Genomic DNA, 11155 nt, shown 5'->3' on the forward strand with positions numbered 1-11155 from the left:
GAAGATATTCACCGGAGGCATAGAGGAAAGCCTCGAAACAGTTGATGTGGAGTTGGACATGATATACTTTCAAATTGACAAACTCAAAAGTGACAAATCCCCTGGACCGGATGGAATTCACCCGAGAGTATTAAAGGAACTTAAGGTTGAAATTGGCGAACTATTGCAATCCCTAGCCAACATGTCAATTAAAACCGGGCATATACCAGAGGACTGGAGGATAGCTAATGTCATCCCAATTTTCAAAAAAGGATCAAGAGGTGAACCAGGAAACTACAGACCTGTGAGTCTCACATCAGTTCCTGGGAAGATAATCGAAGCAATAATTAAAGACAACATTGTACAACACTTGGAAGATTACAACTTAATAAGGACTAGTCAACACGGCTTTAGGAAAGGGAAGTCATGTCTGACAAATTTACTTCAATTTTTTGAGAAGGTGAACAAACAATTGGATAATGGAAACCCAGTGGATATAGTTTACTTGGATTTCCAGAAAGCTTTTGACAAGGTTCCGCATGCCAGGCTTATGAGAAAACTACTGAGCCATGGAATAGGAGGAGAAGTGCACAGGTGGATTGGCAACTGGCTCGAGAACAGAAGGCAGAGGGTTAGCATTAATGGGCAAGTCTCGGACTGGGAGAGAGTGACCAGCGGTGTGCCCCAGGGTTCGGTTCTTGGGCCTATCTTGTTTAATATTTTTATAAACGACCTTGAAGAAGAAACAACATGCAATGTAACAAAGTTTGCAGATGATACAAAAATATGTCAGGTGGTTGGCTCTCTAGGGGACTGCGAGGATCTCCAGAAGGATCTAAACCATCTGGAAACTTGGGCGAAAAAGTGGCAGATGAATTTTAACATAGATAAATGCAAAGTGATGCATCTAGGAAGAAGGTGTTGATGCCCCTGTACAGGTCATTGGTGAGGCCCCACTTGGAGTATTGTGTTCAGTTTTGGAGACCGTATCTAGCGAAAGACGTAAGAAGACTTGAGGCGGTCCAGAGGAGGGCGACGAAAATGATAGGAGGCTTGCGCCAGAAGACGTATGAGGAGAGACTGGAAGCCCTGAATATGTATACCCTAGAGGAAAGGAGAGACAGGGGAGATATGATTCAGACGTTCAAATACTTAAAGGGTATTAATGTAGAACAAAATCTTTTCCAGAGAAAGGAAAATGGTAAAACCAGAGGACATAATTTGAGGTTGAGGGGTGGTAGATTCAGGGGCAATGTTAGGAAATTCTACTTTACGGAGAGGGTGGTGGATGCCTGGAATGCGCTCCCGAGAGAGGTGGTGGAGAGTAAAACTGTGACTGAGTTCAAAGAAGCGTGGGATGAACACAGAAGATTTAGAATCAGAAAATAATATTAAAGATTGAACTAGGCCAGTTACTGGGCAGACTTGTACGGTCTGTGTCTGTGTATGGCCGTTTGGTGGAGGATGGGCAGGGGAGGGCTTCAATGGCTGGGAGGGTGTAGATGGGCTGGAGTAAGTCTTATCAGAGATTTCGGCAGTTGGAACCCAAGCACAGTACCGGGTAAAGCTTTGGATTCTCGCCCAGAAATAGCTAAGAAGAAAAAAAAAAAAAAAAAAAATTTCAATTGAATCAGGTTGGGCAGATTGGGTGGACCATTCGGGTCTTTATCTGCCGTCATCTACTATGTTACTATGTTACTAAAAACAAAGAACATGAGTATAAGATGTTGGGGGTGACATTAGCCAAATGCGAGCAAGAAAGGGATTTGGGGGTACTGATAGACAGAACCCTAAAGCCTTCGGCTCAATGTGCGGCGGCGGCGAAGAAAGCAAACAGGATGTTGGGCATGATTAAGAAGGGGATCAAGAGCAGATCGGAAGAGGTCATAATGCCACTTTACAGAGCAATGGTCAGACCTCACTTGGAATACTGTGTCCAACACTGGTCTCCATACCTTAAGAAGGATATAGCTCTGCTGGAGAGGGTGCAGAGGCGAGCCTCGAAACTAGTCAAAGGTATGGAAAATTTGAGCTACAAAGAACGCCTCAGAAAACTGGGACTATTCACCCTCGAGAAGAGAAGATTGCGAGGGGATTTGATAGAGACTTTTAAAATATTAAAGGGATTTGATAAAATAGACCAGGAAACAGCATTACTAACATTTTCGGAGGTGACACGGACAAGGGGTCATAGCCTGAAACTGAGTGGCAGCAGGTTTAGGACAAATGTTAGGAAGTTCTTTTTCACACAGCGAGTGGTTGGCGCTTGGAACGCTCTCCCGGAGGAGGTTGTGGCGGAGAATACTGTTCCGAGTTTCAAGCGCAAGTTGGATGCATACCTTCTTGCAAAGCATATAGAGGGATATGGGAAATCCGGGTCTCCAAAAAGGAGTACCTAAATGGGCCACCGCGTGCGCAGATCGCCGGACAAGATGGACCACGGTCTGATCCGGTGAAGGCATTTCTTATGTTCTTATGTTATCTAATGTACCTGGGGCAATGGGGGGTTAAGTGACTTGCCCAGGGTCACAGGGAGCAGCATAGGATTTGAACTCACAACCTCATGGTGTCGAGGCTGTAGCTTTAACCACTGCACCACTCTAGAAATCAAAATGTAGCAAAAGGGATCCAAGTGTAGGACAATCCAGCCTTTGTGACATCACTGATGAGGTTGGCTCTTATTGGTGGAATGAGGCATTATGACGTCACAATACCAGCTCTGGTTATTAGAGGCTGAAACTTTTCACACTATTTATTCAATTGTCTATACTGTTCTCCCAGGGGAGCTGAGAATGGTTTATATGAATTTATTCGGTGTCAGGTCAAAAGCGCGCCGGGACAAAGGCGTGAGCAGACAACTGAGCGCAGTGCGGAGGCGCGCACCGAAGAAAAAGACTGTTTTTAGGGGCTACGACTGGGAATGTGGGGGGGGAACCCCCCCCACTTTAATTAATACAGATCGCTCCGCGTTGTGGGGGCATTGTGGGGGGTTTGGGGGGTTGTAACCCCCCACATTTTACTGAAAACTTAACTTTTTCCCTGTTTTTAGTGAAAAGTTACGTTTTCACTAAAATGTGGGGGGTTACAACCTCCCAAACTCCCCACAATGCCGCCGCGATATGTATTAAGTAAAGTGGGGGGCTCCCCAACAAAACCCCCCTTCGCAGCCCCTAAAAACAGTCTTTTTCTTCGGCGCGCGCCTCCGTCTTGCGCTCAGTTGTCGGCGCGCGCCTTTGTCTTCCGCGTTACTGTCTATGAACCATTTATTCAGGTACTCGGGCATTTTTCCCTGTTTGTCCTGGTGGGCTCACAATCTATCTAATGTACCTTGGGCAATGGGGGGGTTAAGTGACTTGTCCAGGGTCAGAAAGAGCAGCGTGGGCCAAATTAAAAAACTAAACAGGCCGGATATGGCCCGCAGACCATAGTTTGCCCATGTCTGATCTAGCTTGATAGAAAGCACATCAATGCTCCTTACCAGGCTAAAGTCTAAGTTACCAGGATCTCAGAAAAGTTTGACATGGCAGAGCATAAGAGCAAGAACTGCAGACTGCTCCCCAGTTACAGTATCTGGTCTTTGTGTCACCAGTTGAGATCAGAAGCCCAGACAGATGTGACTGATGTGGAGCTCTCTCCATGCATTCAGCAAGGTATTTATGGTCGCAGTTGGCGGGGATCAGTTGGGAAGAAAGGATAGGAGGATCATTGGCGGTTCGGCTGCGCGGCGGGGGGTGCTCAAGGGTTCTGTTGCACAAGGGATGGGAGGGAGGGAAGGATGGAAGCTGGGCAAAGGGTTCTGCTGCACAGGGGAATGGGAGGGATGGAGGGCGAGAAAGATGCTGCAGAGGAAAGGCACAAGGGGATGGGTGAGAGGGGAGGAAAGATGTTGCACATATGGCGGAAAGCAAAGAGGAAGAATTGGGGTGAAGGAGAGGAAGGGAGAGATGATCATGTACATGAAAAAAATAAGCCCTACCCAAAAATAAGACCTAGTGCCTTTTTTGGGCCCCAAATGAATAAGACAGTCTTATTTTCAGGGAAAAATGATATGCATTTTTTATATATAGCAATTTTTCATATATATAGCTATTATCATATATAATAAAATGCTAGAGCGCGCATGCGCTCTCGAAAATTTGTGCGGTGTGGCGCCGTGAGGTGTGCTTCTGTGGCAACATTCTAACCTCACGGCGCATGCGGGGGCTGAAGGCGCGCGACTGTGCTCTCTCTCTCTCTCTCTCTCCTAACCTCCCGGCTCCAGCGGCGTAGGCAGCACTATAAACACGCTGCTTCGCGCCCTTCTACTGCCGATTTCCTCTGCCGCGTCTCTGATGACATCATCGGAGACAGACGCGGCAGAGGAAATCGGCAGTAGAAGGCCGTGAAGCAGCGTGTTTAAAGTGCTGCCTACACGGCTGGAGCCCGGAGGTTTGTCGGCGGTGGGAGGGTCAGGAGCAGGCAAGATCGGGCAGTAAAAGAAGGGGGAGGGGCCGAACGGAGCAGGGAAGAGAAGGGAAAGGGGGTGGGGGGAAATGCTGCTACTGCTTCTGCACAGGAAAGGGGGGGATAGGAGGGAAATGCTGTTGCTGCTGCATAGGGAAGTGGGATGGAAATGCTGCTGCACAGGGAAATGGGGAAAAATGACAGACAGACAGCGGGAGGAAGGGAGACAGAAAGAAAGACACAGGGGCAGGGAGGGGAACAGAAAGACAGACAGAGAAAGGGGGCCAGAGAGAGAGTCAGCGGGAGAAGGAAAGGGGGCTGCTTTAGGGGGAGGGGTGTGCTTGGGGCAAACAGCTTTGCTCTGGGGGGAAGACAGAAGGGGCCATGGAGAGACAGGGAGAGGGAAAGGGGGCTGCTTTGGGGGGAGGGGTGTGCTGGGGGGAGACAGAAGGGACCATGGAGAGATAGGGAAAGGGGGCTGCTTTGGGGGGAGGTGTGCTGGGGACAAACAGCTTTGCTCTGGGGTGGGAAGACGGAAGAGGGCCATGGAGAGACATTTGAGGGGGAGGTGGGTGCTGGGGGCAGACAGCTTTGCTTGGGGGGAGAGGGAGACAGAAGGATACAGACAGCGGCCAAGGAGAGAGAGATAAAGAAACACTGACAGACAGACATCTATTCTATCACCCGTTAATGTAACGGGCTTAAAGACTAGTTTATATATATGCATATATGATGTGTGGTTATACAGCTTCTAGTAAAAACAGAGTAAAACTAACAGTTTAAGGATTAAGATCATTATTTAGCAAATACATGAAAGGTGTGTTTAGGAGGTGGTTCCTTGTAGATCATGGTTCTGGTACCAATCCCAAATGTGACCTTGGTGGAGGCACTGGGCAGGAGGAGGGGTAGCACTATACATCAAAGAGGACATCAAAGTTACCAGAATCGCAGGGGTCAAGTATACCTGGGAATCCTTCTGGGTTAACCTGGCCAGGGGAAATGACAAATGCCTGTATCTTGGCATTGTATACAGACCTCCAAGGCAACAGGAAGACATGGACATAGAATTAATCGAAGACATCGAGACAATCACACTGGAGACACGGTACTGTTGGGGGACTTCAATATGCCTGATGCAGACTGGAACAAACTTTCTGCTACGACCAGCGGCAGCAGAAGGCTACTAACCTCCATACGAGGAGCGCGACTCAAACAGATGGTATTGGAGCCCACTAGGGATCAGTCGACACTGGACCTGATACTCACCAAAGGAGATAGTGTCACAGAGGTTTCAGTGGGCGAAGCGTTAGCCTCCAGTGACCACAACATGGTGTGTTTATACCTCAGGAAAGGTTTCACTAGATCAAACACATCCACAAAGGTCCTTAGCTTTAAGGGCACTAACTTCAAGAGCATGGGAAATTTCGTCTACGAGGCGCTGCAAAACCAGGACACAACAGATAGTGTGGAGGTACTGTGGTCTGCTCTAAAATCTACCCTACAGGAAGCAACCAACCTCTATATAAAAACAGTGAGTAAACGGCGGAGAAATAATAAACCTCAGTGGTTCTCCGCGGAGATCTCGGAACTCGTGAAACAGAAGAAAAGAGCATTTGTATCCTACAAACAATCAGAAAGACTAGAAGGTAAAGAAGACTATCGGGGGAAATCTAGAACTGTCAATACAGAAGTCAGAGATGTCAAACTTCGGATGGAAGAGAATCTAGCAAAGAATATTAAAAAATGAGATAAATCATTTTTCAGGTATGTTAGTGACAGAAAAAGGAACACAGATGGGATAGTGGGCCTTAGGAAACCTGACGGTAAATATGTAGAATAAAGCCGAACTACTCAATGAATACTTTTCCTCAGTCTTTACCTGCGAAGCGCCGGGATCCGGTCCACAGCTGCAGGCAAGGGAGAGCTCAAACGACCCGATCCAGAATTTTGAATTTACCACCGGCAGCGTCAACCAAGAACTATCAAGGCTCAAAGTGAACAAACAAATGCAAACAAGGACTTTGGAAATGTATCATCAAAATAGATGCAGGTCTCTTAAGCTCTCAGACGCCTGTCTGAAGTGTTTAATGTCATATTTTTTACCTGTTTGTGGATTTTGGAAAGTTTTTTGTGTAATAGTAAGATGACAAATACTGCAATGTCCACATTTGTAGAAACCTTCAGGTAAAATTGCTAGGGGTTTTTTTGTGATCGGAACCACTGCTGGTGACAAAAGATCTTTAAAATTACTCCCTCTTGCAAATGCTATTTGTAAATCATGTTCCTGGAACAATGGGTGAGTTTGAATAATTTTCCAATTGTTTCGGAGAATGTTCGCTACATCATTCCCATAGGTGGAATACCGTAGTGTAAAGGTACATTTATCAGAAGGATTTTCTACTTTCTGCTTTTTTTGTAGTAACCATTCTCTTTGATAATATTTTGATCTTTTAAATGCTTTGTTAACCACGTCTTTTGGGTATCCTCTGTCATCTAGTTTTTTACATAAAACTTTTGCATGTTTTTTAAAGGTTTTATCGGAGGAACAGTTTCTTTTTATCCTTAAAAATTGAGAAAAAGGTAAGTTTTTTCTTAGACTCAGAGGATGACAACTTTTGAAATTCAATAAAGTATTTCGATCAGTTGGTTTAGTATAAAGTTCAAAATCAAAGTGATCACTTTTCTGAATGATGAGCAGATCCAAAAACACTAATTGTTTACTTGAAAAATTCATTGTGAATGATAGATTAGTATCACAATTATTAAGCCAAACATTAAAGCTTTTCAAATCTTCTTGTGTGCCCTTCCACAAAACTAGGATGTCATCGATATAACGATACCAGCACTCTATTAAGGACTCAAATGGAGAATGTTTGATCCAGTTGTCTTCAAAGTCTGCCATGTAAAGGTTTGCGATGGAAGGTGCAAACACAGCTCCCATTGCCACTCCTTTTAGTTGCTTGTAGAACTTATTGTCATAGATGAAGAAATTTTCTTTCATCGCGATTCTGGCTAGTTGTAGTAAAAAAGTTGTAGGGATCATATGTGGTCTATCTCTGGCATCCAGTATTTTCTTGATGATGAGTAACGCTTCATCCTGCGGGATTGACGTATACAAGGATGTCACATCAAACGTGACTAACAAATAAGGAAAATCTTTAATTTTGTTCTCCATAAGTTTTGAAATTATGTCTCTTGAATCTTGTATATATGTGTCAGTCTTAACTACTTCATACTTTAAAAATTCATCAATGAATTTTGATAGAGGTTCTAATAAAGAACCTCTAGAAGACATGATAGGTCTTCCTGGAGGGTTGATTGGATCCTTATGTATCTTCGGGAGTACATAGAACACTGGAACTATAGGTGCATATTTATTTAGAAATTTATGATCTTTGACCGTCAAAAAACCTTCTTGTCTCCCTTGATTTGTTATACTCAAAATTTGTCGTTGTAGTCGTTTTGAAGGATCTAAAGCTAGTTTCTCATAGGTGTCTATTATGTTTAATTGCTTTAGGATTTCTTTATGGTAATTATCTTTCCCCATTATTACGATTGCTCCACCTTTATCAGCTTTTTTTATGACTATGGATGTATCATTTTTCAGAGCATCAATGGCTAATCTTTCTTCTTTTCTTAGATTACTGAATGATCTTATATCAGTTTGTTGCCACTCCTTAATGTCTTGTAATACACAGTTCTTAAAGGCATGTATAATCATGTCTAAAGGAGTAGGTGGAGACCAACTAGATTTAGGACACAAGATGGTACGATCATTCTTATTTTCTCTTTCACCAAAGAATGTCTTCAAATGTAGTTTTCTTATAAACTTTTCAAAATCAATATGAAATTGAAATTCGTCAAACCTTGTAGAAGGCACGAAAGAAAGTCCCAAAGATAAAACTTTCAATTCAGTTTCACTCAAAACTTTTTCGGAGAGGTTCACTACCACTGATTTTTGCGTGTTTGCGACCTGGTCGTTGGTCTGGATCGTTGTATCGATCTGTATCCTCTTGTTCTGCCTCTGCGGCTGTTTTGACCTCCTCGTAAAAAATGTGGGTTAATATTTCCACTTTTACCACTGCTAGATGACGAAAATGAGGAAATATCAGAATTGGAACTTTTATCTATATTATTATCTGTCTGATCAAATGAGGACATCCAAGGGTACACCTTGTTATTCAAATAGTCCTGTTCATCTCTTTTGAATTTTTTAAATTTATTTTTCTTTAAACCTTCCTTGAACTTATCCATGTTCTCATTAAGATCTTTCAAATTTTTACTGAAGTCATTCTCTGACAATTTTATTTTAAGGTCGTCGATGTCTTTATCCAATTGTTCTTTTTGTTGGTTAATGGTCTTATTACTATTATCAATGATTAAAAGCATAAGATCCAAAGAACATTTATTTAAAATTTTATTCCAAGTATCAAGAAACTGGCTATCCTCTTTTAAAATTTGGGGTGCCTTGTTGACACGTAACCCCCTGGGTATTCGTTCTTTTTTACAATATTCTATAAGGATGTGACTATTAATCTCCATCCCTATCATTGATCTAAAGTTCTTAGTAATATTGGCCCATTGTGAGGTGTCATTATCGGTAGATTGAATCGAGTCAAACTGTGTGGATACATCCAAAAGTCTTCCCACACGTTCTGTGGTGAAACTAAAAACACTTTTCCACCCTTCAGCTGCCATAACTTTAAAGTTTGATTTAGTGTATTTCACTTCAAAGTGAACAAAGCCATGGGACTGGATAAACTACATCCCAGAGTACTTAGGGAGTTGAGAGATGTCCTTGCAGAACCGTTAGCTATGCTCTTCAATCTTTCCCTGAGTACAGGAAGAGTCCCATTGGACTGGAAAACAGCTAACGTCATTCCGTTGCACAAAAAGGGATGCAGGATGGAGGCTGAAAATTACAGACCGGTAAGTCTCACATCGATAGTGTGTAAACTTATGGAAACATTGATTAAACACAAATTAGATACGATCCTAAATGATGAGAGACTAAGGGATCCCCACCAACATGGATTTACAAAGGGAAGGTCCTGCCAATCCAATCTGATCAGTTTCTTTGACTGGGTAACGAAAAAGCTAGATATGGGAGAGTCCCTGGATATCGTGTACTTGGACTTTAGTAAGGCTTTTGACAGTGTCCCACACCGTAGGTTATTGAACAAGATGAGTTCGTTGGGATTAGGGGAAACATTGACGGCATGGATTAAAGACTGGCTCAGCGGCAGACTTCAGAGGGTGGTGGTAAATGGTACTCCCTCCGAAACGTCAGAAGTAATAAGTGGAGTGCCGCAGGGCTCGGTCTTGGGTCCCATCCTATTTAATATCTTTGTACAGGACCTGCCTCACAGACTTCAAGGCAAAATTGCATTATTTGCCGATGACGCTAAACTGTGCAACATAGTGGGCAAAAGCACAATGTCCGACAGTATGACGCAGGACCTACTCTTACTTGAACAATGATCCGCAACTTAGCAACTGAGTTTTAATGCCAAAAAATGTAAAGTTATGCAGCTTGGCAGCAGAAATCCATGCAGTACTTACACTCTGAATGGTGAGACCTTAACAAGAACTGCTGCAGAATGGGACCTAGGAGTAATCATTAGTGAAGATATGAAGACTGCCAATCAAGTAGTGAAAACTTCATCCAAGGCTAGGCAAATGCTGGGTTGCATCCGAAGAAGTTTTGTCAGCCGGAAGCCCGAAGTTGTAATGCCGTTGTACAGGTCCATGGTGAGACCTCATCTGGAATATTGTGTTCAATTTTGGAGGCCACATTATCAAAAGGATGTGCTTAGAGTGGAGTCGGTTCAGCGAATGGCCACCAGGATGGTCTCAGGACTCAAGGATCTCCCATATGAAGAACGTCTAGGTAAGTTGCAGCTAAACTCTCTCGAGGAACGCAGAGAGAGGGGAGATATGATAGAGACATTCAAATATGTAACTGGCCGTATTGAGGTAGAAGAAGATATCTTTTTCCTTACAGGACCTACGGCAACAAGAGGGCATCCGTTGAAACTCAGGGGTGGGAGGTTTCATAGCAACACTAGGAAGTATTTCTTTACTGAAAGGGTGGTTGATTGTTGGAATGATCTTCCACTTCAGGTAATTGAGGCAAACAATGTGCTCGATTTTAAGAAAAAATGGGTTCACTTCGTGGAAGTGCTTAGGGGGGAGGGTCCTTAGAGTGGGCAGACTTGTTGGGCCAATGGCCCTTTTCTGCCATCATATTCTATGTTTCTATGTTTCTAACTATTTTTAAACAATTTTTTATAATTTATTAAAGATTCTAATAAATTTGGAAAGTGGCATTAGAATGATCAATAATGTTCAAGAAATATGTCAAGACAAACTCCTGATACAACCATTATCCTCACTCCACCAGACTCTAAATGTTACAACCAATAGCTTCCCTTTAATCTTCTGGAAATGACCAGAATCTCTTCCTTTTGTTAACCACCAGAACCGCAAGGTATTGGTGGAATAAAAGAAACTAATGTAATGTAATATTAAAGGAGCTGGGAAATGTTCCGGCAGGTCCATCTTTACAAGTTATTCCACACTTTTCTTGACACTTTTCGTTTCATTTCAAATCATTGAAACAAAAAGTGTCTGTTGTAGGTCTCATGGCTCCACATCATTCTCTTCTTGGTTGGACTGAGAACGTTTCAGTGGCCCCTCCTATTGTGATGTCATAATGCCTCATTCCACCAAT

The sequence above is a fragment of the Geotrypetes seraphini genome, chromosome 2, assembly GCF_902459505.1.
Source record: "Geotrypetes seraphini chromosome 2, aGeoSer1.1, whole genome shotgun sequence".
NCBI lineage: Eukaryota > Metazoa > Chordata > Amphibia > Gymnophiona > Dermophiidae > Geotrypetes > Geotrypetes seraphini.